Genomic DNA, 27,599 nt, shown 5'->3' with positions numbered 1-27,599 from the left:
CATCCATATTCATCAGGGATATTGGGCTGTAGTTGTCTTTGTTGCAGGGTCCCTGGTTTATAAATCAAAGTAATGCTGGCTTCGTATAATGAGTCTGGAAGTTTTCCTTCCCTTTCTATTTTTTGGAACATCTTGAGACGGATAGGTATTATCTCTGCTTTATATCTCTGCTTTATAGTCTGGTAGAACTCCCCAGAGAAGCCATCTGGTCCTGGACTCTTGTTTGTTGGGAGATTTTTAATGAATGATTCAGTTTCTTCGCTGGTTATGGGTCTGTTCAAGTTTTCTATTTCTTCCTGTTTGAGTTTTGGAAGTATGTGGGTGTTTAGGAATTTGTCCATTTCTTCCAGGTGTCTGGTTTGTTGACATATAATTTTTCATAGCATTCTCTGATAATTGCTTGTGTTTCTGAGGGATTGGTTGTAATAATTCCATTTTCATTCATGATTTTATCTATTTGTGTCATCTCCCTTTCTTTTAGAGAAGGCTGGCTAGAGGTTTATCAATTTTGTTTATTTTTTCAAAAAAACAACTCTTGGTTTCACTGAATGCTCCTCTGTTTTTTAGATTCTACATTGTTTATTTCTGCTCTGATATTTATTATTTCTCTTCTTCTTCTGGGTTTGGGGTGTCTTTGTTGTTCTGCTTGTTTCTCCTTTATGTGTGCTGTTAGATTTTGTATTTGGGATTTTTTCTTGTTTCTTGAGATATGCTTGTTATTACAATGTATTTTCCTCTCATGACTGCCTTTGCTGCATCCCAAAGCATTTGGATTGTTGTATTTTCTTTTTGTTAATGTTTATTTATTTTTGAAAGAGACAGAGACAGAATGCGAGTGCGTTAGAGGCAGAGAGAGAGGGAGGCACAGAACATAAAGCAGGCTCCAGGCTCTGAGCTGTCAGAACAGACCCCGACGTGGGGGTCGGACTCACAAGTTGGGAAATCGTGACTTGAGACACAGTTGGAATCTCAACTGACTGAGCCACCTAGGCCCCCCTGGAGTGTTGTATTTTCATTTTCATTTGTTTCCATATATTTTTTAATTTCTTCTCTAATTTCCTGGGTGACCCACTCATTCTCTAGTAGGCTGTTATTTAACCTCCATGTTTTTGGAGGTTTTCCAGACTTTTTCCTGTGGTTGAATTCAAGTTTCATAGCATTGTGGTCTGAAATTGCGGATGGTGTGATCTGAGTTCTTTTATACTTATGAAGGGCTGTTTTGTGACCCAGTATGTGATCTATCTTGGAGAAGGTTCCATGTGCACTTGAGAAGAAAGAATATTCTGTTGCTTTGGGATGCAGTGGTCTAAATATGTCTGTCAAGTCCATCTGATCCAATGTACCATTCAGGGCCCTTGTTTCCTCATTGATCCTGTGTCTAGATGATCTATCCATTGTTGTCCGTGGAGTGTTAAAGTCCCCTGCAATTACCACATTCTTATCAATAAGGTTGCTAATGTTTGTGATTGTGTTATATATTTGGGTGCTCCCATATTCAGTGCATAGACATTTATAATTGTTAGCTCTTGCTGATGGATAGACACTGTAATTATTTTGTAATGCCCTTCTTCACCTCTTGTTACAGCCTTTAATTTAACGTCTAGTTTGTCTGATATATGTATGGCTACTCCAGCTTTCTTTTGACTTCCAGGAGCATGATAGCTATCCATCCCCTCAATTTCAATCTGAAGGTGTCCTCAGGTCTAAAATGAGTCTTGTGTAGACAGCAAATAGATGGGTCTTGTTTTTTTTAATCCATTCTGATACCCTATGACTTTTGGTTGGAGTATTTAGTCCACTTACATTCAGTCTTAATATGGAAAGATGTTGTTTTAGAGTCATTGTTATATCTTTAGGTTTTATGCTTGTAGTGATGTCTCTGGTACTTTGTGGTCCTTGCAACATTTCACTTATAGAATCCCCCTTAGGATCTCTTGTAGGGCTGGTTTGGTGGTGATGAATTCCTTCCATTTTTGTTTGGGAAGACCTTTATCTCTCCTATTCTGAATGACAGACTTGCTGGATAAAGGATTCTCGGCTGCATATTTTTTCTGTTCATTGCATTGAAGATTTCCTGCCATTCCTTTCTGGCCTGCCAAGTTTCAGTAGATAGGTCTGCCACTACTCTTATGGGTCTCACTTTGTAATTAGAGCATGTTTATTCCTACCTGCTTTCTGAATTTTCCCTTTATGCTTGTATTTTGCCAGTTTCATTATGATATGTCGTGTAGAAGATTGATTCAGTTACGTCTGAAGGGAGTTCTCTGTGCCTCTTGGATGTTAATGCATTTTTCCTTCCCCAGATCAGGGAAGTTCTCAGCTATGATTTGTTCAAGTACACCTTCAGCCCCTTTCTTGCTCTCTTCCTCTTCTGGAATTCCTATGATACATATATTGTTCCATTTGATTGCACCACTTAGTTCTCTAATTCTCTCCTCATACTCCTGGATTTTTTTTTATCTCTATTTTTCTCAGCTTCCTCTTTTTCCATAATTTTATTTTCTAATTCATCTATTCTCTCCTTTGCCTCTTCAATCCGTGCTATGGCCGCCTCCATTTTATTTTGCACCTCATTTATAGCATTTTGTGGCTCCTCATGACAATTTCTTCGTCCCTTGATCTCTGTAGTAATATATGCTCTGCTGTCCTGTATACTTTTTTCAAGCCCAGCGATTAATTTCATGACTATTATTTTAAATTCATTTTCTGTTACATTGCTTAAATCATTTTTGATCAGTTCGTTAGCCACCACTACTTCCTGGAGTTTCTTTTGAGGAGAATTCTTCCATTTCATCATTTTAATTTTTTTTTTTTTAGCGTTTATATACTTTTGAGACAGAGAGAGACAGAGCATGAACGGGGGAGGGTCAGAGAGAGAGAGGGAGACAAAGAATCTGAAACAGGCTCCAGGCTCAGAGCTGTTAGCACAGAGCCCGATGCGGGGCTCAAACTCATGAACTGTGAGATCATGACCTGAGCTGAAGTCAGACGCTTAACCGACTGAGCAACCCAGGCGCCCCCATTTCATCATTTTGGATAGTCTCTGGAGTGGTGCAGAACTGCAGGGCTCTTTCCCTGTGCTGTCTGGAGAAACTTGTGTTGGTGGGCAGGGCTGCAGTCAGGCCTGATGTCTGCCCCCAGCCCACCACTGGGGCCACAGTTAGACTGGCGTGTACCTTACCTTCCCCCTTCCCAGGGGCAGGACTCTCTGTGGAGTGGTGTGGCCCCTCCCTGTGCTGCATGCACACTTCCAGGCTTGTGGTGCTGCTTCAGTGGGACCTGGCATATTAGCTGGGGTGGATCCACAAGGTGCACAGTGGCAGGAGAGGCCAGCTTAGCTTGCTTTGCCATCAGCGGTCCCCTGTGGGAGGGGCCCTGAAGCACTGGGAGGGAGGCAGACCCGTCAGAGGGATGGATCCACAGAAGCACAGTGTTGGGTGTTTGTGCGATGCAAGTAAGTTCGGTGACAGGAACTGGTTCCCTTTGGGATTTCAGCTGGGGGATGGGAGAGGTAGATGGCGCTGGCCACCATCTTTGTTCCCCACCAAGCTGAGCTCTGTCTTCCGGGACTCATCAACTCTCCCTCCAGGTGTCCTCTTGCTCTCCCTGCTCTCCGAGAGCTGTTGACTTTTAGCATCCCAGATGTTAAGCCCCGCTGGCTGTCAGAACTCACAGAGTATGGCCCCTCCAGTTCTGCAAGCCAGACTTTGGGGGCTGTGCCATGCCAGGCCGTCTGCCCCTCCACCGCCCTGGCTCCCTCCCGACCATCCATATAGCATGCACCGCCACTCTGCCCTTCCTACCCTCTTCCATATGTCTCTTTTGTGTGCTTAGCTCTGGAGAGTCCATTCTGCTAGTGTTCAGGAAGTTTTCTGCATTATTTAGGCAGATGTGGGTGGAATCTAAGCGATCAGCACGATAAGGTGAGCCCAGCATTCTCCTACACCGCCATCTACCCCTCTCTCCCCAAATAGGAATATTTTGAATAGAAATTTAAAGTAAAAATGAAGTTTTGTCTCTTGCTCCCATAACACAGGCTATAGGACTGCCAGCCAGGCATCTGAATGGCCTTGCTGTGGTGAAGCTCCTTCTTGGGAAGGAAATGTAGCGTCATGAGGGACGACCTTGAGAACCTTGGACAGGAGCCAGCACTGCCCAGCGTGCAAACAGCAAGATGGGCGCCCTTAGGGTGACCTGGCCCTCTGCCAGCCTCATGCCCCTGCTCAGGGACATCTGACAGTGAGAATGGATAAATGGAGGATCCTCAGCAAAGCCAGATCTAGACCATATGACAGCATGTTATGCCCAGAATTTGTGATCCCCAAAGACCACCAGGGAGCTGAGTCCGATGCAAAAGCAAAGAGCCTTTATTTGAGCTAGCTCGAACTCAATCCCCTACCTGTACCAATGCAGCGGTGAGATACGGGAGAGAGAGAGAGAGGGTTTTCCAAAGCACAAAGGTTTTATAAGGATCATGGCCTTAGCCGATTGGCTGAGGAAGGGTCGTGGCCTCAGCTGATTGGCTGGGGAAGGATAGAACAATGGCTGCCAAGGTGTGGTCCCAGATCAGCAATTATCAGCGTCACCTGGAACTTGTTAAAAATGCAAATGTTGGGCCTGGTGGTCACAGACCTACTGAATCAGAAACTCTGGGGTTGGGGCTCAGCAATCTGTGTTTGAACAAATCTTCCAGGAGATTCTGATGCACCTGAAGTTTAAGAACCACTGTGTCTGAGGATCTCTAACATGTTTAGCCTCAGTGTATACAGAACATTTCTTACTGGCCACCTATCAACCATTGGATGTCAGCCTTGTTGTGCTATATAAATACCTAGCACCAAACACCATCCCCAGAGACTCTGATTAATTGGTTTGGGGAGGGGTAAAATGCTCCCAGGTCATTCTAAGCCTGGACAGGGTTGAGGGCTCCTGCCTCTGGCTCCTACCTGAGAGAAGCCCTCCTTCTTCTACTCACACTTTCCACGCCTCTCACACTCCCCTTCCTCCCACCTTAGACTTCGGAAGAATGCATCAATCGGTAGCCTGATTTCTTAGAAAACATAAGTTACTCAAGGGGAGGATGCGTGGTCTGAGGTTTGAGCAGGAACTTCTTTCTGTGGCCCTGTTGGGACATAGTCACTAGTCAGCCTGCCTAGGTCTGCTCTTTCAAGAACAGAGGGTTGTACCGGGTGGCCAACACCCTACACCTGGGGGCCACCTGTGGGGTTAGGTAACAGTCACAGGGTGTGGCATTGGGTGACCCTGCACATCCATTCAGCTGGGGCACATGTGGCAGAGGCAGGTTGGCCATGGTCAAGAGTGCTCACATGGACATGGGTAGGGACTTGGACCCAGAGACATGGCTCTATTCAACACATTCCATCTTTCCTCCAGCTAGTGAATATGGGATATGCAATTTTAACACCCTGAACTTCTCTGTCAATTCCATGTTCTGCGGCACTGCTGGGTTACTTTCTATGGATGACTACTTTTCCTCATTATGGAGACTGATGCTTCCTACTTCCTTGGGATGTGGAAGTAGACATAGTCAATTTTACCTTTGTAAAATACAATACAAATACCTTTGTAAAATACAAATACCTACGTATTGAAAAACTTTTGTAATTTTACATGTCTTATTCTGGTTGGCTGTTAGTTTGCAAGCCATTTGATCCTTTTGTTTTTTCTTTGAAGCTTCCTCTGAGTTTATTGAGAAAACATTTCCCAGTATTCTGTGTCATGATTGGTGAAGTACAAGGTTGTATTTCAGTTTTTTCTGATGCCACCTGGTGAGAACAGAAAGTACTGCTGACCATGTGTGAGCCCCAGGGGATTTCCCCTCTAATCCCTTACTGTGGTTCTTTCCTGGCCTCTGACAGTCTCCCATGCCTGTGAGGTTCTCTCCTCAGCTGGAGATGCAGGGGAGTTGAGGTTACGTTAGCAGCTTGCACCATGGAGGCTGCACATGATTGAAAGATGGTATCGACCATGCAACTCCCTTGTTTAAGTACCGTCTAGTCCTTTAAAATCCCCTGGATCAGGCAGAAACCCTCAGAGTTGGCTTTTGGAGAAGAGTCTGCATTTTCCCCCAGGTGGCTGGCCCCCTAAATAAAGCTCAACTTCTTTTCCCACCAAAACTAAAACTTTGAACATTGACCTTTCCAGCAATACGCAGCTGAATCTGGGTTTTGATAACAATAAAATGGAGAGTGGAATGGCAGTTTCCAGGAGCTGGCAGGGAGGGGCAATAAGGAGTAGATATCAAGGGCTATGATTTTCTGTTATGCAAGATGATTAAGTTATTGAGGGCTTCTCCACAATTTTACACCTGTAATTAACAATAATGTACTGTACGGTTAAAATTTTGTGAAGAGTGTGGGTGTCATGTTCAGTGAGATCTTACCACAATACCAAAGTGGAAGATATGAGTTTTGCTTCTCACATGACAGTATGCTGAACTGCATGGACATACTCTCTACTGATAATGTGAAAATAATTTAAAAACATTTACATAGTTTGAATACTAACCCTGAGGATATGTCATTTACAAATATCTTCTTCCATTCCATAGGTTGCCTTTTAGTTTTGTTGATCGTTTCCTTCACTGTGCAGAGGCTTGCTATTTTGAGGTAATGTGTATATACATACACACACACACACATATATATATAATTATATATTTTAATATATATATTTATATATAATTTATATATATGATTTTATTGTATTATATTAATTTAAATTCAAGTCTGTTAACATACAGTGTAGTACTGATTTTAGGGGTAGAATTTAGAGAACCATCGCATACATATAACACCCAGTTCTCATTTCAACCAGTGCCCTCCTTAATGCCCACATGCCATTTACCCCACCTCCCCTACTTCCCCTCAGTTTGTTCTCTGTATTTAAGAGTGTCTTCTGGTTTCCTCCCTCTCTGTTTTTATTTATTTTATTGTTCCTTTCGTATGTTGTGTTTCTTATATTCCACTAATGTGTGAAATCTTAGGATATTTGACTTTTTGTGACTTGTTCCACTTAGAATAATACACTGTAGTTCCATCCACCTATTGTAATTGGCAAGATTTTATTCTTTTTGATAACTAAATAATATTCCATTGTATATATTTACCACCTCTTCTTTATATATTCATGTGTTGATGGATATTTGGGCTGTTCCACGATTTGTTTTTTGTTGATAGGGCTGCCATAAACATTGGGATGCATGTGCCCCTTCGAATCAGCATTTTGGTATCCTTTGGATACGTTTGTTATCCTTCGATGATTGCAATTGCTTGATCACAGGATAGTTCTGTGTTTAATTTTTTGAAGAATCTCTACACTGTTTTCCAGACTGGCTGCACCAGTTTGCATTACCGTCAACAGTGCAAAAGGGTTTCACTATCTCTGCATCATTGCTAACATTTTTTGTTTTCTGAATTGTTAATTTTAGTCATTGTGACAGGTGTGAGTTGGTATCTCATTGTGGTTTTGATTTATATTTCACTGATAAAGAGTGTTGTTGAGCATCTTTATACGTGTCTTTTTGCCTTCTGGATGTCTTATGGAATAATATGTATTCATGTCTTATACCCATTTCTTCACTGGATTATTTGTTTTTTGACTGTTGAGTTTGATAAGTTCTTTATAGATTTTGGATACTAACCCTTTATCTGAGATGTCATTTGCAAATATCTCCCCCCATTTTGTCAGTGGCCTTTTAGTTTTGTTGATTTGTTCTTTGCTGTGCAGAAGCTTTTTATCTTGATGAGATCCCAATAGTTTATTTTTGCTATTGTTTCCCTTGCCTCTGGGGACATGTCTAGTAAGAACTTGTTCTGGCCAAGGTCAAAGAGGTTGGTGCCTGTGTTCTCCTCTAGGATTTTGATGGTTTCCTGTCTCACATTTAGGTCTTTCATTCATTTTGTATTTATTTTTGTGTGTACTGTAAGAAAGTGGTCCAGGTTCATTACAAGTTCACGTTGCTGTCCAGTTTTCCCAACACCAGTTGTTGAAGGGACTTTTTTCCATTTGATATCCTTTCTTGCTTTGTCGAAGATTAGTTGATCATATAGTTATGTGTCCATTTTTGGGTTTTCTAATCTCTTCTATTAACCTATGTGTCTATTTTTTTGCCAGTACCATCCTGTCTTGATGACTACAGCATTGTAATATAGCTTGATATCCAGAATTGTGATGCTTCCAGGTTTTTTTCTTTTTCAAGATTTCTTTAGTTATTTGGGGTCTTTTTTGGTTCCATGATAATTTTAGAGTTATTTTTTCTAGCTCTGTGAAAAATGCTGGTATTATTTGACATGAAAGTGAATTATTTGCAATGAATGTGTTGATTGCTTTGTGTAGTATCATCATTTTAACAATGATTTTTCTTTTAATCCATGTGCATGGAATATTTTTCCATTTCTTTGTGTCTTCTTCAATTTTTTCCATAAATGTGTCAGATTTTTCAGAGTACAGATCTTTTACCTCTTTAGTTAGGTTTATTTCTAGTGTCTTATGGTTTTTGGTGTAGTTGTAAATGGGATTGATTCCTTGATTTCTCTTTCTCCTGGTTCATTATAGGTGTATAGACATGTAACAAATTTCTATATGTTGATTTTGTATGCTGCTGTAGGTTTACTGGTTTATTGTATCTTTTCTGGCGTTTTTTTTTTTTTTGATGGAATCTTTCAGGTTTTCTTTATACAGTATAAAATTCAACTCCAGAACTGAATAATCCTATTAAAAAATGGGCAGAAGACATGAATAGGCATTTTTCTAAATGTCACATACAATTGGTCAATAATCACATGAAAATATGCTCAACATCACTCATCATCAGGGAAATATAAATCAAAACTACAATGAAATATCAACTGACACTGGTCAGAAAGGCTAAACTCAACAGTCCAAGAAACAACAGGTGTTGGTGAAGATGCAGAGAATAGGATCCTTTTTGCAGTGCTGGTGGGAATGCACACTGGCACAGCCACTATGGAAAACAGCATGGAGGTTCCTTAGAAAGCCAAAAATATAACTACGTTATGATCGAGCAATTGCACTACTAGGTATTTACCCAAAGGATACAAATATACTAGTTTAAGAGAATTGTACGTCTATGTTTATAGCAGCAATATATATATATATATATATATATATATATATATATATATATGTATATATATAAAAGCTATGGAAACAGCCCAGCTCAAGTATACAGTATGCATTGATTGATGAATGGGTATAGAATATGTGGTATATCTACACACACACACACACACACACACACACGCACACACACACACACTGGAATACTTCTCATCCCCAAAAGGAATGGCACTTGCCATTTGTAATGACATGGATGGAGCTAGAGAGCATTATGTTTACTGAAATAAGTGAGAGAAAGACAAATATATGATTTCATTCATATGCAGAATTTAAGAAGCAACTAATGGGCAAAGGGACAAATAAGAGAGAAGAGGCAAAGATATAGACTCTTTTTTTCAATGTTTATTTATTTATTTCGAGAGAGAATGGGAGGTGGGGCAGAGGCAGATGGAAAGAGAATCCCAAGGAAACTCCGTGCTGTCAGTGCAGAAACCAACGTGTGGTTCAATCTCAGGAATGATGAGATCAAGACAAGAGCCCAGATCAAGAATTGTGGGCCAAACCCATGTAACCATGTAAGCACCACAAAACAGACTCTTAACTATAGGTAAAAAAAACTGATGGTTACCAGAGGGAAGGTGGGTGGAGGGATGGGGAAGTAGTTGATGGGGATTAAAGGGGGCACTCATACTGAGCACTGGGTGCTATATTGCAATGTTGAATGACATATTTTACAACTGAAAGTAATATTACATTGCATACTAACTAACTGGAATTTGAATAAAAACTGAAATAATGTATTTATAATGCCTGCAAGTGGCCATGTTGGCATACAGCCCACGAAGAAGCATTTATTCCAGAAAATATACTACCAGAAAGAACACTGAGAATATTTGAACTAAGGTATGTTATTTACCTTTCCCACCGCAGATCAGCAAGTAGAAACTCCAGTACAAGTAGCTGGGACTATAGGCATGTGCCACTGAGCCTGGCTGCAACCGCCCTTCCAGACTGTTGTAGCCAATACACAGGGTTCCTGGTGACCAGCTACTGTTCAGAGGACTCTTTCCCAGAGGGACAGGATGTCAGTGACCCTAAGCTGTTTGCTGTTGAGGCCCAGCTCCAGCAGGTGCCACTGAGATGTGCACCTCACTCATTGTTTTCAGCCCCACTCCCAGGATGGAAACTCTTCCCTGGGCACAGTCCACTAGGGATGCTGGGAGCCTGGTTACCCCAGACCTGACTTGTATGGCAGGGGTCTCATGCCACCAGGACAAGCAAGCCTCAAATAATTGAAATTGTCACCCACCCATAAACTGAGCCCTCAGTTTGCAAACTGCTTGGAATCCTGTTTGTCCCAGACACCCCCTGCAGTTGCAGACCTTTGCCAAGAGTTTTGCCCAGGTAAAGGGGGAGCTGGAGTAATCCACTAAAGCAAGATGCAAATCTGTTCCGGTGCAACTGACTTCATTTGCAGCTGAGTGTGAGGAAGGTGTGGGCCTCATGTTGTGGGAGAGTCAGGTGCAGGAGACAGATGGTTTCAGTGGAGGATTCCTAACCTACTCCTGCTCACCTTCAGGAGAGAGCCAGAGACACAGACAGTGAAGGGAACAGCTCCTGTCACAACACATATAAGATTATGGCCTCAATAAGTCTAAATTCAGAGGAGTCCGAGGTTGTAGAGTTCAGTTTGTGGAGACTCCATACATCAGAGGATGGTTGAACATAGGAGTGCACTCAAATTAAGCAGAGTATCTCATCATGTGGTTTGGGACAGAAAGATAAAGAATGCCCAACCAAACCACTGTCACCATGGTCTGGCTGTGTGAATGTCCCAGGCCACACCACCTCTGTAATTAAGAGACTACCACCCTTCCCTCCACATCATGTCTTTGAGTTGCACCTGGTTTCAGGTGTGCATCAGTAGAGTCACAGTTCTCTGGCAAAGCATCCCATTGATGGAAGTTTCGTAGTTGGTTTATTCCTTTATATTTAGAAAGACTTTTGCCATATTATTAACTGCTAACACTAATAAAGATGCTATAAATATTTATACACCATTTATTTTCTGAGCATGGGATTTCATTCTTCAGGGCCAAATACTCGGGAGTGGTATTTCCAGGTTCCTTTTTATGTCATCCATGTATAATTTCATAAGCAACAGCCAACGGGTTTTCCAGAGCTGGTGTTTATTTTTCAACCCTACCTGCATTGTTTGAGGGCCCACGTATGCTGGATGCTCACCTGGATGTTGTTGTCAGAGTTGTTCATACCTGAGCCATCGGGATGTGTGTATAGGGCATCTGTTGCCTTCTTGATTTGAATTTCCCTGACAGTCGATGGTGTGAAGGGTCTTCTCCAGTCTGTACCTAACGTGTCTATAACCTCAAGGATAGGAGGTCTACTACACAAGGCTGTGCTTGTTTTATCGAGGTTTGTTTCCTTTGTTCCTATTGACTGTTGATGGTTCTTAGCATATTCAAGATGCAAGTCCGTTGGTGGTTATGCAATTTGTGAATATTGTCTCTTACTCTGTAACCTTTCTTACTATTGATATTCACGTGGGCAGATAAACATATTTGATTTTCACAAAGTCTATTTATACCATTTCTTTTTATGGGTCTTGTGTTCTTAGCTATAATTTTCATTTTCTTGATGATTGATTGCTTGTGACTAATATATTTTTTAGAATGTTTAATCTTGATAGAGAGAGACAGAATGTGAGCAGAGAAAAACAGAGAGAGAGAGAGAGAGGAGACACAGAATCTGAAGCAGACTCCAGGTTCTGATCTGTCTGCATAGAGCCTGAGAACAGGGCTCAAACCCACAAACCGTGACATCGAGACCTGAGCTGAAGTGAGACACTTAACCGACTGAACCACCCAGGCACCCCACTTATTTCTTAACTTAGAATGTAACTAAAAGTCTTGTTTTTTTTTCTGGTTCTCTCAATGTTTACTTGTTCCCTAATTAGTCTCTGGTGACTTAGTGTTTTGTTGTTTGTTTTTCAATTTATACACTCTAGCAACTCATTTTCATGGCATGTTTTTTTCATAATATATGGAAATTATGTTCTCATGCTGAAATTGAAGTTCAAATTTCACAAGAGTTGCTATGCTGTGTCTCTTTGGCCAGACTGCTCATCAGATTTTTTTTTTCAATATATGAAATTTATTGTCAAATTGGTTTCCATACAACACCCAGTGCTCATCCCAAAAGGTGCCCTTCTCAATACCCATCACCCACCCTCCCCTCCCTCCCAACCCCCATCAACCCTCAGTTTGTTCTCAGTTTTTAACAGTCTCTTCTGCTTTGTTCTCTCCCACTCTAACCTCTTTTTTTTTCCTTCCCTCCCCCATGGGTTTCTGTTAAGTTTCTCAGGATTCACATAAGAGTGAAAACATGGTATCTGTCTTTCTCTGTATGACTTATTTCACTTAACATCACACTCTCCAGTTCCATCCACGTTGCTACAAAGGGCCATATTTCGTTCTTTCTCGGATTTGATAGATGTGCTCCTGGGTCAAAAAACACGTTTACCTTTTCAGGTGGTGCGCTTTCTATATGTCTCAGGAGCCATTGAGCTCTGTGCAAACAACCGAGTCCTTGACACAGGATTTTTCCTTTGAAATTCTATGTGAAACCCTGAAAATCCATTTTTTGCATTGTCACTTTCAGACACTTTTCAGACACTTCATGAATAGAACACATTGAAACTCTTGTATCATTTCCTAAAATTATCTTACTCTTGCATGTTTGGGACTATAATTTTTGTTTTTCCTTCCAAGGGGAGCTCATATCTGCATTTGTGGAATTCTTCCAGGCTTCTCATCTCTTAATGCTTTTCCAACGTGCTGTGCAGTTTGTTACCAAAGAATACTTAGGTATTCTCTAATACCTAACACCACATTGGGTGATAGGAGCTTCAAGACAGGCTGCACCATATGGACTTTATTTTGACCCCTTGTATGTGATCTATCATATTGAATGTTTATAGAACATGTAGCCCCTCACTTTCATGCACCACTAACAGGGTACACGGTTCTTTGGAAAAACAGGAAAGGAAGACAAGGGAGCTGAGATATCAGGTCGGGGGAGGAAACCCAGAGCTTCTCAGGAAGTGTTAAGTCTCCACTCTTTCCAGTTCTGCAGATGTGGGTCCCTGATGAGGCCCAACCTGGGTTCTTGTGCAGGTGTCTTGACAAGCTTCCCATGATGTGTGGGCACAGTGGAGTTGAGAAGGTCAGCTGTGGTTTGAATTGCAGCCCACCTGGCACCGCTGTGAAAATTCATGCATACATTATTAATGTCCACTACCTTAGGGATAAAATGGGTAAATGCAAGACGTTAGACTCACTACCTTAAATTCCATGTTCATGAGAATTTGTGACAATAATTCTCCCTTCTTTTTTTCCCACATTTTTAATTTTAAGTTGTGTTTACATTTTTGTTAGTTAAAATATCGTGTGATATTAATTTCAGTAGTAGAATTTATTGATTCATCACTTACACTGACACCCAGTACTCATCACAACGTATGGCCTAGTTAATCCCCATCACCCTTTATCCCATCCCCCACACACCTGCCCTTCAGCAACTTTTTGTTCTCTAACCTTAGAGTTTTTTATGATTTTTGGCTCTTTTTTCCCTTCCCCTATGATCATCAGTTGTGTTTCTTAAATTCCCCACATGAGGAAATCATATGGTGTTTGTATTTCTTTGACTGACTTACTTCACTTAGCATGATACCCTCCAGCTGCATCAACATCATTGCAAATGGCAAGATTTCATTTTTTTCTGACTGTCTAATATTCCATTCTATACGTATAGCAGATTCATCACTTGGGGGACTTTTGGTCTCTTTCCTGAGTTTGGCTGTCATAGTTAATGCTGCTGTAAACATTGGGGTGCACGTGTGTCCTCAAATCAGAATGTTTGTATCCTTTGGGTGAATTCCTGGTAGAGCAATTGCTGGAGTGGAAGGTAGTTTCATTTTTAGTTTTTAAACTGTTTCTGGAATGATCCCGGCACTTTGCATTCCCACCAAGAGTATAAAAGGGTTCCCGTTTCTCCTCTTCCTCATCAATACCTGTTGTTTCCTGAGTTGTTAATTGTAGCCATTCTGACAGGTGTGTGGTCGTCTCTCATTGTAGTTTTGATTTGTAATTCCCTGATGATGAGTGATGTTGAGCATATGTTCTTGTGTCAGCCATCTGAATGCTTTGTTTGGAAAAGTATCTCCTCATGTCTTCTGACCATTTCTTCACTGGATTTTTTTTATTTTGGGTGTTGAGTATGAGAAGTTTTTTTTATAGAGTTTGGATAGTAAGCATTTATCAGATATGTGGTTTGCAATTACCATTTTAAATTCTGTAGAATGCCTTTTAGATTGTTTCTTTAGCTGTCCAGAAGCTTTTCATTTTGATGAGGTCCCAGTAGTTCAAGTTTGCTTTTATTTCCCTTGCCTCTCGAGACACGTCTAGTAAGAAGTTGCTATGTCCGAAGTCCAGGAGGTTGCTGCCTGTTCTCCTCTAGGATTTGATGGTCTCCTGTCTCACATTTAGGTCTTTCACCCATTTGGATTTATTTTTGTGTATGGAGTAAGAAAGTGGTTCAGTTTCATTCTTCTGCATGTTCTGGTCCAGTTTTCCCAACACCCTTTGTTGACAAGGCTGTGTTTTTTTCCCATTCCATAGTCGTTCCTACTTCATCCAAGATGAGGTGTCCATACATTTGTGAGTCCATATCTGGGTTTACTCTTCTGTTCTCTTGATCTGTGTCTCTTTTGTGCTTGTAGCTTACCGTCTTGATAAGTACAGCTTTGTAATATAGCATGAAATCCACAATCATGAAGTCTCCCGTTTCTTTGTGTAGCATAGACATTTCAACACTCCTTGCTCCTTAAATCCATGAACACTGAAGGTGTTTCCATCTCTTTGTGTCATCCTGTTTCTTTCACTGTTTTTATAGTTTTCAGAGTAAATATATTTTAACTCTTTAGATATCCTATTATTTTTGGTGCAATTGTAAATGGGATGGATTGTTTTTTGATTTATCTTTCTGTTTCTTCATTATTGCTGTGTAGAAATGCAGATTTCACCGTGTTGATACTGTATCTTGTGACTTTGCTGAATTTGTGTATGAGTTCTTGCAATATTTTGGTGGAGTCTTGAGTTTTCTGTATAGAGTGTTATGTCACCTGTGAAGAGGGCAAGTTTGACTTCTTCCTTTCCAACTTGAATACCTTTATTTTTTTGTTGACTGTTTTTGAGGATAAGACTTCCAGTGCTATGTTAAGTAGACTGATGGGAGTGGATATACCTCTTATGTTCCTGACAGTAGTGGAAATTTTTTTTTCTTTTTTTTTTTTTTACCCACTGAGGATATTAGCTGTGGGGTTTTCATGTATGGACTCTATGATGTCGAGGTGTGTTTTCTGTATCCCTTGTTGAGGGTGTTATCAAGAAAGGATGCTGTATTTTGTCAAATGTTTTTTTTTAAAATCTATTGAGAGGTTCATATCGTTCATATTCTTTCTCTGATTGATGGTATGTATTACATTGACTTATTTCTGACTATTGAACCACCATTCCAGCCAAGGAATAAATCCCACCTGGTCACGTTAAAGGATCCTTTTAATGTATTGTTGGATTCATTTGCAAGTATTTTCTTGACAATTGTTGCATCCATGCTCAGTAGGGCTAGTGGACTGTTTAAGTCTCATTTTTAGTGGAGTTTAATCTGGTTTGGAACCATGGTCATACTGATCTTATAGAATCAATTTAGAAGTCTTCTTTCAATTTCTATTATTTGAAACAGTTTGTGAAGATGGGAATATTCTATTCTACTTAAATAGAATATTTGACACTCTTCTTAAATATCTGGTAGAATTCACCTGTGAACTTATCTGGTCCTGGAATTTTGTGTGTCAGTAGATTTTTGATTAATGATTCAATTTCTTTGCTCATTATCAGTCTGTTCCCGTTTTCAATTTCTTCCTATTTCAGATTAGGTAGTTTACATTATTCTGGGAATTTATCCTTTTCTTCCAGATTGCCCAATTTGTTGGCATAGAAATTTCCAAACTATTTTCTCATAGTTGTATTTCTGTGGTGTTAGTCGTGATGTCTCCTCTCATATTCTAAATGTATTTATTTTGTCCTTTCTCTTTTGTTTTTGCTAAGTCTGCTCTTGGGTTTATCATTTTTATTTATTCTTACAAAAACCAACTTATAGTTTCATTCATCTGTTCTACTGTTTTTCTTTGTTTCTATATCATTTATTTCTGCTCTAATCTTTTTGTTTACCTGCTCCTGCTGGCTTTAGGGTTCATTGGCTGGCCTTTTTCTAGCTCCTTTAGTTGTAAAGGGGTTGTGTGTTTGAACTTTTCTTCTTTCTTGAGCTTGGCCTGTACTGCTACACATTTCACCCTTCCATCAAGTTTGCTGCATCCAGATGGTTTGGAACTGGCATGTTTTCATTTTCATTTGCTTCTATGTATTTTGTATTGCTTCTGTAATTTCCTGAAAATCTCATTCAGCTTTTACAAAATGTTCTTTAACCTAATGTATTGGTAATGTTACCCAAATTTTTCTTGTGGTTGACTTCAAGTTTCATAGTATTGTGGTTTGAAAATGCGCATGGAATGATCTCAATCTTTTTGTACTTGCAGAGGGCTGATTTGTGGCAGATTATGTGATCTGTTCTGGAGAATGTTCCATGCGCACTCAAAAAGAATCTGTATTCTGGTGCTTTAGGATGGAATGTTGTGAATATATCTGTTAAGTCCATTCAGTCTGTGTGTCTTTGAAAGCCATTGTTTCCTTATTGATTTTCAGCTCAGATTGTCTGTCCATTGCTGCAAGTGGAGTGTTAACGTTCTCTATTATTACTATTATCTATTTTCAATGAGTTTATGTTTCTTATTAACTGATTTATATATTTCAGTGCTTACATTTTTTGGGTATAAATATTTAAACCTTTACATCTTCTTGTTAGATAGACCCCTTTATGATGATATACTGCCTTCCTGATCTCTTGTAATGAACTTTGGTTTGAAATCTCGGTAGTGTGATATGAGTATGGCACTGGAACTTTCTTTTGACGTCCATTAGCATGATAAATTGTTCTACCTCCCCTCATTTTCAATCTATAGGTATTTTAAGTTGAAAATGAGTCAATTGCATGCAGTGTATAGGAGGATCTTGTATTTGTTTTTATCCATTCTGATATCCTATGTCTTTTGATTGGAGCATGTTGCCCTTTTACATTCACAGTGATTATTGATAGATATAAACTTAATGCCATTGTATTACCTCTAGAGTGATTTTTTCCGGAGATTTTCTCTGTTTATTCCTAGTCTTTGTTACTTTTAGTCTTCCTTCCCACTCAAAGAGTCCCCTTTAATTTCTCGCAGGGCTGATTTAGAGACCATGAACTTCTTTGGTTTTTGTTTGGGAAATTCTATCACTCCTTGTATCTGAATGACTGCCTTACTGGAGATACTATTCTTGGCTGTGTAATTTGGAATTGCACATGTTGAGGATATGATGCAACTCCCTACTTGCATGAAGGTGTCTGTGGAGACAACTGCCATTGTGTTTTTAATCTTCCCTTGTTAGTTAGGGACTTCTTTTGTGTTGCTGCTTTTAGGGTTTTTCTTTATCTGAATGTTTTGCCATTCTTCCTATGATATGTCTCAGAGTTGGCCTGCTTTTTTTTTAATTTTTTTTCATTTTAATGGGTGTTCTCTCTGCCTCCTAGATGTGGACGTCTGTTTCCTTCCCCAGCTTGTGGAAATTTTCTCTATAATTCACACAGATAAAACGTATCCCTCTTTTTCTCCACTTCTTTTGGGACTCCTTTCAAAAGAATGTTATTACAGTTAATGGAGTTGCTGATTTCCCTAAGTTTGTGATGCAATATTGTAATTTTCCTCTTCCTTCCAGCTTCATTTCCCCCATAATTTTATCTTCAATGTGCCTTCCTCATTCATCTGCTTCTTTCAGCCTTGAGGTCATTATATCCAATCAGTTTCACATTTCGGTTACAACATTTGAAATTTCATCCTGACTTGGTTTTAGGTCTTTTCTGTTTGCAGTAAGGGTATCCCTCATGTCTCATATATTTTCCTCAAGCACAGCTGGTATCCTTATGATACTTTTTAAAATCCTGTTTCATTATAAGAGTTTTTAGAAATTCAGTTTGAAACATATTATTTATATGTGTTTTAATTATATCCCTCACAATGACCTTTTATCGTTTTTTCTTTTAGGATGAATTCTTCAATCATGTTGTTGTCTATGTCTCTGCCTTCTTAAATGTTTTAGAAAATCCTGTTATTTTTTCTGCTTCTAGGGTAGTATCTTTATTGAGAAGTGTTCACATACTGTCCAGGGCCTGACACTTCATGAAGCATTTGTTTTATGTTCCGTGGCACTGTGCTGTCGTGTTTTGGCTGCTCTGTCCCTCAGGACAGTCCTCTGCAGAGTTTCTCCTTGCCTCCAGTGGGGAATATTGGACCTTGTCCCCAGTGTTGTGAGTTTTAACTAGGTGAGTTTGGTCTGCTTGTTAAAAGAGGCTAATTCCTCTCTCCCCTGGAGGTGAAGCTATGCCTCACTATAAGGTCAGTTGACTTGGTGCCTGTGGGGGTTTACGGTGGTCTTTGGAGGGAGGGGTGCAGTGGTGGTCTGGTTGCCAGGCACTCTTTCGTAGTAAGCAAGCACTTGATGGGAGCAGGAGTAGGTGGAGCTTGGTGTTAGTGGCTCAGCTTCCACTGGGGATGCTGTGCTGCTGAGTGAAATCTGTCAATGTTGATTGGTGGGAGGAAATATTGGCATCAGCTCCCTCTCTAGTCCCTGGAGTTGGAGTTCCCAGTCTCCCCTGTTCAGGAAGCCCTCACACAGAGAGAACACTTGTGGGTCCCAGGCTTCAGTCAGAATTGCTTTCACCCTGTCTGTGTCCAAGCCATTGGCCCATCGGGTGGCACAGGGTGGCACAGCCCTCGTGGCACAGGGCTCTTACATTTTATCTCAGGAGCTCTAGCTGGGTTTGAAAACTCCAAATTATGTGAACTCAATATGTCAGGGACCGCACTGATCCTCTGGGAGAGGGTATTGATGTGCTCTGCCTGGTTTACCCCAGTGTTGGTTTACCCCAGAAGATCAGTTGCATGAATACTAGGGGCTTGGAGTTCATGGTGAAGAACAACAAGAAGGCAGTGTCCAGTTAGCTGCTCTCAGAAGAGGCTCCTATGCTAACGATCAGGGAATTTTAATGGTGCCTGTCAGCTCTCCTGTCCTATGAGAGGCAATGCCCCATCTCCCAAACGCACTCCAAGAAGGGAATTGTCTCTCCCGATGCGACCCAGGGGATACTCAGACTACAGTTCCCCTTATGGGCCTCTCCCCTCCTTCACAGGAGCACTGCTATACCCACCAGGATCCACCCCAATGATGGAATCGACTTAAATCTTCAGTCTTTGAGCTCCACGTTTACAGGAGGTTGACTTGTCATGATTAACTTTATAGGTTATCTTGACTGCGTCATGGGTGCCCAGATTCACCACTGTTTCTGTGGATGTCTGTGATGTGTTCCAGAAGAGAATGGGATTTCCATCCATGGTTTCTGTCTGCCTGGGCACCACCCATTCCATTAAGGTTGTGAATAGAATCTGATGCAGATGGAGGAAGAATTCCCTCATTTTTACTTCCCATGTGCTTGTTTGAACTGGAATATTGGTCTCCTCTGGCCCTTTTTCTGAGAGTTACATCATCAGCTTTCCACGTTCTGAGATTAGACACTAGTTCAGAATCAGACAAGAATTACATCACTGGTTTTCCTGGGTCTTCAGCTTGTGACAGTAGATCATGGGACTTCTCAACCTCTTTTGTCATGGAAACTAATGTGCTTTGGGTTCTTTTGCTCAAGGGAATCCTGACTAATACATGGAGATGATTTATCTCTCGTTTAGAGGAATTGAATAAAGCTGTAGCTCACTTAAAGTCCTGAGTTGCAAGTGCCAGGAGGGAAGTGTGATGTTGTTTGACTGGGTCCAGGGCTGGGTGAGGATAAGGAGGAGCTGTGGGATCCTGTGGTCCTGGCTGCACAGGGAGTGCATCTGGGACTCCTGTAATGGTTAGCTGTTGTGCCTCAGGAAATGTGTAATTCACTCATGTTGTTGGACCAGAGTAAGCAAGGGCAAACAACTGTGTCTTTGTGCATGCTAGTGTAGTTTTCCTATGACAACACAGTTGCTAATTCAGAAGTTAATAGGTAAACACAAATCATAAAACCAGGGAGGCTCCCTAGGGAAACTGCTGTGTGGAGAGGAAGCCCCAGACCCTGACAGGAAACCTGCGTGTAACCTCCATCTGCACCTGCTCTTGGGCACTCAAAGCAGAATTGTGCATATTGTGCATCCCCCTGGTGGTGCTGATCCCCTCCTGCAGGGAGGTTTGTGTCTGGGCTCCTAGTGAGGTCCCCTCACTGTGTCTCTCGCACAGTAATACGTGGCCGTGTCCTCCGTCTTCAGGTTGTTCATCTGCAGATACGGCATGTTCTTGGAGTTGTCTCTGGAGATGGTGAATTGGCCCTTTATGGAGTCTGCATAGTTTGTGCTACCTCCACTACCACTAATTTCTGCGACCCACTGCAGCCCCTTCCCTGGAGCCTGGAGGACCCAGCTCATCCAATAGCCACTGAAGGTGAATCCAGAGGCTACACAGGTGAGTCTCAGGGACCCCCCCAGGCTTCACCAGGTCTCCCCCGAACTCCACCAGCTGCACGTCACACTGGACACCTACAGACACAAGACATCTTGGTCAGGAAACTGTCACACATCCACTGGTTGTCACTCATATCCACTCACATACTCAGTGTCTCCCGTTCACCATAAATTACCTTTTAAAAGAGCAACCAGGAAAACCCAGCCCAGAACAAACTCCATGGTGAGGTGTCTGTGTTCTGTGTTGATCACAGAATGGGAACACCTGGGACTCCCGGGACTGGGGCTCCTCTCCCAGCTGCAGGGTCGGGGCTGGGCTGGGTTTATCATCACAGAGAGGGCCCTATTTGCATGTCCTCTGACATATATATCAAACTCCACACTTAGACTTGATTCTTTAAAAGTGAACGACAGGGTTAGGGACGCACTTCTACATTAGTTTGTGTGAATGGTGGTGTGACAATATGAAGAATTCTTTTTCTTTTTCAGTTTTGGAGTTTCACGTTTATTAATGGAGTTTTCGGCATAATGTTTAAGAAATTTTTACCTCAACGTCATGATCACTCAGTATTTTCTTTTTTTATATATATTATTTTTTATTATTTATTTATTTAGTTTTATTAATTAAAATTTATATCCAAACTAGCATATAGTGCAACTTGATTTCAGGATTAGTTTCCTTAGTTCCCCCTTACCAGTTTAGCCCATCCCCCTCCCAAAATCCTTCCAGCAACCCTCTGTTTGTTCTCCATATATGAGTCTCTTATGCTCTGTCCCCTCCATGCTTTTATATTATTTTTGTTTCCCATCCATTATGTTTATCTGTTTTGTCTCTTAAAGTCCTCATATGAGTGATGTCATATGATTTTTGTCTTTCTCTGACTGACTAATTTCACTTAGCATAATACCCTCCAGTTCCATGCACGTAGTTGCAAATGGAAAGATTTCATTCTTTTTGATTGCCCAATAAGACTCCATTGTATGTATGTATATATATATATATACCATATCTTCTTTATCCATTCATCCATCAATGGACATTTGGGCTTTTTTCAAATTTTGACTATTGTTGATAATGCTGCTATAAACATGGGGGTGCATGTGTCCCTTCGAAACAGATCACCTGTGTCCCGTGTATAAATGAAATGCCTAGTAGTGCAATTGCTGGGTCATAAGGTAGTTATATTTTAGTTTTTTGACAAACCTCCATACAGCTTTCCAGAGTGGCTGCACCAGCTTGCATTCCCACCAACAATGCAAAAGAGCTCCTCTCTCTGCATCCTTGCCAACTTCTGTTGTTGCCTGAGTTGTTAATGTTAGCCATTCTGACAGGTGTCAGGTGGTATCTCATTAGGGTTTTGATTTGCATTCCCGTGATGATGAGTGATGTGGAGAATTTTTTCATGTGTTGGTTGGCCATCTGGATGTCTTCTTTGGAGATGTGTCTATTCATGTCTTTTGCCCGTTTCTTCACTGGATTATTTGTGTTTGGGTGTTGGATAGTAACCCTTTGGATTTTATAGATTTTGGATACTAACCCTTTATCTGAGATGTCATTTGAAAATATCTTCTCCCATTCTGTCAGTTGAATTTTAGTTTTGCTGATTGTTTGCCTTCAATGTGCAGAAGCTTATTATTTCAATGAGGTCCCAGCAGTTCATTTTTGCTTTTGTTTCCCTTGCTTCTGGGGACGTGTTGAGTAGTAAGTTGGTGTGGCCAAGATCAAAGATGTTTTTGCCTGTTTTCTCCTCGAGGATTTTGATGGTTTCCTGACTTAATTGAGGTCTTTCATCCATTTTGAGTGTATTTTGTGAATGGTGTAAGAAAGTGGTTCAGGTTCATTCTTCTGCATGTCGCTGCCTAGTTTTTCCAGCAACACTTGCTGAAGAAATTTTCTTTATTCCATTGGTATTCTTTCCTGCTTTGTCAAAGATTAGTTGGCCATACGTTTTTGGTCCACTTCTGGGTTTTTTATTCTGTTCCATTGATCTGAGTGTCTGTTCTTGTTTTTGTTTTTAATTTTTTTGGCATTTATTTATTACTTTTAAGAGACAAAGACAGAGCATGAGCGGGGGAGGGGAGAGAGAGAGGGAGGCAGAGAATTGCAAGTAGGCTCCAGGCTCTGAGCTGTCAGCACATAGCCCGTTGCGGGACTCAAACTCATGGGCCACGAGATTGTGACCTGAGTCAAAGTCAGACGCTTAACTGACTGATCCACCCAGACGTCCCTGAGTGTCGGTTCTTGTGCCAGTACCATACTGTCTTGATCAAGACAGCTTTGTAGTATAGCTTGAACTCTGGGATTATGATGTCTCCTGCTTTGGTTTTGTTTTTCAAGACCACTTTGGCTATTCGGGGTCTTTTCTGTTCCATACAAATTTTAGGATTATTTGTCTAGCTCTGTGAAGAATGCTGGTGTCACTTTGATTGGGATTGCATTGATTATGTAGATTGTTTTGGGTACTATTGGCGTTTTAACAATATTTGTTCTTCCTATCCAGGAGCATGGAATCTTTTTCCATATTTTGTCATCTTCAACTTCTTTCATAAGGTTTCTATCATTTTTAGTGTATAGAGTTTCGTCTCTTTGGTTAGATTTATTCCTAGGTATTTTATGGTTTTTGGTGCTACTGTAAATGGGATAGATTCCTTGTTTTCTTTTCTGTCGCTTCATTGTGGGTATATAGCAATTCAACTGATTTCTCTGCATTGATTTTGTATCCTGCCACTTTGCTGATTTCATGAATCAATTCTACCAGTTTTTTGGTGGAGTCTTTTGGGTTTTCCATATAGAGTATCATGTCATCTGTGAAGAGTGAAAGTTTGACCCCTTCCTGGCTGATTTGTATGCCTTTTATTTCTTTGTGTTGTCTGAGTGCAGAGGCTAAGAATTCCAATAATCTGTTGAATAACAGTGGCAAGAGTGGACATCCCTGTCGTGTTACTGACCTTAGGGAGACAGCTCTCAGTTTTTCCCCATTGAGGATGATATTAGCATCGGGTCTTTCATAGATGGCTTTTATGTTCTCGAGGTATGGTCCTTCTATCCCTACCTTCTTGAGGGTTTTTATCATGCAAGGATGTTGTATTTTGTAAAATGCTTTCTCTGCATCTGTGGAGAGGATCATATGGTTCCTGTTCTTTCTTTTATCGATGTGATAAATCACGTTAATTGTTTTACAGATATTGAGCCATCCCTGCATCCCAGGTATAAATCCCACTTGGTCGTGGTGAATAATTTTTTTAATGTATTATTGCTTCTGGTTGGATAATATCTTGTTGAGGATTTTTACATCCATGTTCATCAGTGAAATTGGTCTATATTTCTCCTTTTTAAAAATTTTTTTTTCAACGTTTTTTATTTATTTTGGGACAGAGAGAGACAGAGCATGAACGGGGGAGGGGCAGAGAGAGAGGGAGACACAGAATCGGAAACAGGCTCCAGGCTCCGAGCAATCAGCCCAGAGCCTGACGCGGGGCTCGAACTCACGGACCGCGAGATCGTGACCTGGCTGAAGTCGGACACTTAACCGACTGCGCCACCCAGGCGCCCCTATATTTCTCCTTTTTAGTGTGGTCTCTGTCTTCTTTGGAATCAAGGTAATGCTCGCTTCATAGAAAGAGTTTGGAAGTTTTCCTTCCATTTCTATTTTTTGGAACAGTTTCAAGAGAATAGGTGTAACTCTTCCTTAAATGTTTGGTAGAATTCCCCTGGAAAGTCATCTGGTCCTGGACTGTTGTCTTTTGGCAGATTTTTGGTTACTAATTCGATTTCCTTACTGGTTAAGGGTCGGTTCAAATTTTCTATTTCTTCCTGTTTCAGTTTTGGTAGTGTATATGTTTCTAGGAATTTGTCCATTTCTTCCAGATTGCCCATTTTATTGGCATATAAGTGTTCATAATATTCTCTTATTACTGTTTTTTTTTTCTGTTGTGTTCGTTGTGATGTCTCCTCTGTCATTCTTGATTTTATTTATTTGGGTCCTTTCCTTTTTCTTTTTGATCAATCTGGATAGTGGTTTATCAATTTTGTTAATTATTTCAAAGAACCAGCTTTTAGTTTCATTGATCTGTTGTACTGTTTTTTTCTTTGGTTTCGATAACATTGATTTCTGCTCTAATCTTTATTATTCCCTGTATTCTGCTGGTTTTGGGTTTTATTTGCTGTTCTTTTCCAGCTTCTTAAGGCGTAAGGTTAGGCTGTGTATCTGAGATCTTTCTTCTTTCTTTAGGAAGGCCCAGTTGCTATATACTTTCTTCTTATAGCCGCCTTTGCTGCATCCTAGAGGTTTGCGTTGTGGTGTTATCATTTTCATTGACTTCCATATACTTTTCAATTTCCTCTTTAACTGCTTCGTTAGCCCATTCATTCTTTAGTAGGATGTTATTCAGTCTCCAAGTCTTTGTTACTTTTCCAAATTTTTTCTTGTGGTTGATTTCGAGTTCATGGCAATTGTAGTCTGAAATTGTGCATGGTATGATCTCAATCTTTTTGTGCTTACGTAGGGCTGATTTGTGCCCCAGTATATGGTCTATTCTGGAGAACGTTCCATGGGCACTGGAGAAGAATGTATATTCTGTTGCTTTAGGATGAAATGTTCTGAATATATCTGTTAAGTCCATCTGGTCCAGTGTGTCATTCAATGCTATTGTTTTCTTGTTGATTTTTTGATTAGATCATCTGTCCATTGCTGTGAGTGGGGTGTTGAAGTCTCCTACTATTATGGTATTCTTATCAATGAGTTTCTTTATGTTTGTGGATAATTGATTTCTATATTTGTGTGCTGTCACATTTGGCACATAAATGTTTACAATTGTTAGGTCTTCTTGGTGGATAGACCCCTTGATTATGAATGATATAATGCCCTCCTGCATTTTTTGAAACAGTCTTTATTTTAAAGTCTAGATTGTCTGATATTAGTATGGCTACTCCGGCTTTCTTTTATTGATCATTAGCATGATAGATGGTTCTCCATCCCCTTATAAAACTCTGGAGGTTTCTTTAGGTCTAAAATGCGTCTCTTATGAAAAGCATATAGATGGATCTTGTTTTCTTATCCATTCCATTACCCTATGTATTTTTTTTAGAGAATTGAGTCCAATGACACTTAGAGTGAATACTGAAAGATATGAGTCTATTGCCATTATGATGCTTGTAGAGTTGGAGTTTCTGGTGGTGTTCTCTGGTCTTTCTAATCTTTGTTACTTTTGGTATTTATTTATTTATATAGATATATTTTCATCTTATCTCCTCTCAGAGAGTCGCCCTTAAAATTTCCTGAAGAGCTGGTTTAGTGCTCACAATCTCCTTTAATTTTTGTTTGTATGGGGATCTTTTTATCTCTCCTTCTATTTGGAATGACAGTCTTGCTGGATACAGAATTCTTGGCTGCATATTTTTCTGATTCAGCACATTGAATATATCCCGCCAGTCCTTTCTGGCCTGCCAACTTTCTGTGGATAGGTCTGCTGCAAACCTGATCTGTCTTCCCTTGCCAGTTAGGGACTTTGTTTCCCTGTTGGTTTTATGACTCTCTTTGCCTGAGTAATTTGTCAATTTGACTATGATGTGCCTTGTTGATGGTCAGTGTTTGTTGAATCTAATCGGAGTCCTCCGTGCTTCCTGGATTTTGATGTCTGTGTCTTTGCCCAAGTTAGGAAATTTTTCCGCTATGATTTGCTCACCTAACCCTTCCACCCGTATTTCTCTATTCTACTTCTGGGACCCCTATGATTCTCATGTTTTTCTTTTTTAATGAGTCACTGATTTCTGTAATTCTTAAATCTTGCTCTTTTGCCTTAATCTCCCTCTTTTTTTCTGCTTCATTATTCTCTATAAGTTTGTCCTCTATATCGCTGGTTGTCTGTTCTGCCTCATCCATCCGTGCCATCCATCCATCTGTGATTGCAGCTCAGTTATAGCATTTTAAATTTCATTCTCCCTATTTTTTACTTCTTATATCTCTGTAGAAAGGGATTCTAATGTATTTTTTACTCCAGCTAGTATTCTTATTATTTTGATTCTAAATTATGGTTCTGACATCTTGCTTGTATCTGTGTTGGTTAAATCCCTGGCCGTTGTTTGTTTGTGATCTTTCTTTTGGGGTGAATTCCTTCATTTTGTCATTTTGAAGGGAGAAAAGGAATTATTGAGGTCGCAAAATTTAAAAAAGATAAAATTATAAAATATTAAAATTAAAAATTAAACACACACACACACACACACACACACACACACAAAACGAGTAGATGATGCGAGATCCTAGGTGTGTTTTGGTTTGGGTGTTGAAAGTGTTTTGACAGATATGAGAAAAAAAGGGAGGGGAGAAAAAAAAGGGACGTCATTTGATAATTTGAAAAAATGAATACACTGAAGTAAACTAAAATGAGATGATGGGAATAAAATAGAGTTTGAAAAAATTTACACAAAATTTAAAAATATAGTAGAAAAAAGGAAAGAAAAATATTTTTAATAAAAATTAAAAATAAATGTGATTTTTTTCTTTTTCTGTATTCAAGAAAAAAGAAAGGAAATGAAAAAGAGAAAAAAGATAAAAAAATGGAGAAAAAGGAAATCGTTTGAAAATTCAAAAAAGTGAATATATTGTAGTAGACTAAAACAAAATGATGATAGTAAAATAGAACTTGAAAAAATTTACAAAAAGCATACAATATTGTAGGAAATTTGAATAAAAATGTTTTTAATAGAAATTGAAAGTAAAATGAGGTTTTTCCCTTTTGCATTCAAGAAAAACTACAGAAACGAAGAAGA

At 40.1% G+C, this 27,599-nt stretch overlaps 1 pseudogene; it reads right to left on the bottom strand.

The window, feature by feature from the left end:
* LOC124512378 (immunoglobulin heavy variable 3-74-like) overlaps positions 1–21,064 on the bottom strand; it is a 48,596-nt pseudogene extending 27,532 nt beyond the window's left edge.
* Positions 21,065–27,599: the final 6,535 nt, after the last annotated feature.

This window comes from Lynx rufus, unplaced genomic scaffold (genome assembly GCF_022079265.1).
Source record: "Lynx rufus isolate CCGP_SWC_20201006 ecotype Redwood Valley unplaced genomic scaffold, mLynRuf1.p SCAF_17, whole genome shotgun sequence".
NCBI classification, from domain to species: domain Eukaryota; kingdom Metazoa; phylum Chordata; class Mammalia; order Carnivora; family Felidae; genus Lynx; species Lynx rufus.
Note: the sequence above shows the minus strand (reverse complement) of the source record. Positions and strands in the feature narration are given on the sequence as shown.